This window comes from Trachymyrmex cornetzi, unplaced genomic scaffold, assembly GCF_001594075.2.
Source record: "Trachymyrmex cornetzi isolate Tcor2-1 unplaced genomic scaffold, Tcor1.1 scaffold67, whole genome shotgun sequence".
Lineage (NCBI taxonomy): Eukaryota > Metazoa > Arthropoda > Insecta > Hymenoptera > Formicidae > Trachymyrmex > Trachymyrmex cornetzi.
The window spans coordinates 43,588-45,596 of record NW_017299992.1 but is presented as its reverse complement, the minus strand read 5'-3'; positions in this window follow the sequence as shown (position 1 = coordinate 45,596).

Below are 2,009 nucleotides of genomic sequence, written 5' to 3'. Positions count from 1 at the left end.
CTCTCTCTCTCTCTCTCTCTCTCTCTCTCTCTCTCTCTCTCTCTCTCTCTCTCTCTCTCTCGTTTTACTTACATTTGTTGTATTCTGCGTTTTATACCGATTTCTTTTCCAATTTCTTGTACTTAATTCTCTTTAATTTTTTGTGCTTTTTCGTATTATTTTTTAATTTCACTATGCTCTTCTTGTCGATTCTTACTTCTCCTCAATGTTAAAAAATTGTTTAGTTTCCGTATTATTTTGGTTTATCTCGAACGTTCTTAGAGGACATGTTCCTAGATGTACCGATGATAAAAGTTCAATCGATCGATCAATCAATCTCTCAATAAATAATAGATATCTCTCCGTCTCCGTCGCTCCTCCAACCCGATTAACGTCGCCGCTCGATCGCCTTGATGGAGCGTGATCCGCGCACTTTCGCGGGCATAACAACAACGGCCGTCAACGTGTCAGCGAACTGCGCCTTCCAGCGCCACGATGCTTCCCTCCGTTGTTGGGGAAAAACGTGCCGTCCTCGTTGCCGACTCGCTGTTATCGCGCGCTCAGGTCTGTCGCACATTGACAGTCACGACGGAAACGATATCGGGAGCGGCTCTCGCGAGCGTGTCTTCGCCCCGAGCACGTTTCAGGACGTAAATATACACGGCGATGCGCGCGAGCAACAGCACCGCCAGCCGGGTTGCATGTGCGATGCGCTCGTCGCGGCGTCCCCCGAGGTCCGAGGGCGTGCTGCTGCTGCGTTGTGTCCCTCTCTCTCTTCCTCTCGCGATGGCAGTCGCAGACGTCCACCTTCTCGTAGGTTAGGAGGAACGACAACAATAACAATGGCGAGCCATGGCAGCCACGAGACAACGATGACGATGACGACGATGACTGCGGCAACGGTACGATCGCAATCTCCACGATCACCCTCGGTCCTCTCTCGCTGCACGTTCACGGCGTCGGGAACCAAGTAGGGAAGATCCCGCGGACTCCGAGATGTTGCGACGGCCACTCTCTCACTCTCGCTACGCTCCCTCCTTCACCGTCCGTCCACCGTCTCTCTCGTCTCTTTCTCTTCCTTTCTCACTCTCCTTCTCTCTTTCTCTCCACGTCTCGGCACGCCTCGAATCCACCTGTCACGCGGTTTCGTCTAATTTCGCCCGCCACCGATCTCAGACGGCTCGGGTCGCGTCTCGGGCGCGCCGAGGCTCCTCAACGGTGGCTCGGACGTGCCATGCCACCGTCGCTCGCGCATTCCTCGCGCGAGGAAGTAATTCGCGACGCGCGTCCGCGATCGGGGGAGGACCGTGTAGACGTCGGCCGGACTGCATTATACTTCACGACGAACGGAGCCGTCACACAGCGCGTACGCCACGAGGTGCGGCCGTTTTGCGAGCGAACGAGCAAGTGAGCGAGCGAGCGCGGATCACCGAGCCCTCCTCCTCCTCCTCCTCCTCCTGCACCTGTTTGTCTCTCCGAATAACACAATTTACTGCGTGGTCCACGACGGTGACGTGTATACACACGAGTGCGCGCGCGTGCTCTCATACGCGTGCGAGAATAAACACCGACACCGACTCACTCACCGCGCGCGCGCGCGCGCGCGCACGCCGCACTCACACGCACGCGCAGAGGAACAGAGATAGAAGGACGAGGGGAGGGAACCGGACGGTCAGCCAGACAGACAGACAGACGGAGAGCGTGATACGCAATACGATTCACGGCGCAGGGAGGGCGAGAGAGAGAGAGAGAGAATGTGTGGGAGAAGGGCGACGTGACGGCAGAGGGGAGGGAAGAGACACTCACAACAAGACGGGTTCTTTCTCTTTCTCTTTCTAGTCGCGAGCGAGCGCCGCGCGTCCCGTCCCGAGTCTCTTTCGTGGAAAACGTGTTACAGCGTGGCGAGGAAACACGACCGACCGACGTATGTCTGTGTAGAGACGGACGGACGGTGAGCCTCGCTGCTCGCAGGTGGGCGGCTGGCCGAAATCCGAAATTCGCCCCTTATCGGCACACAGCGACACAGCTCG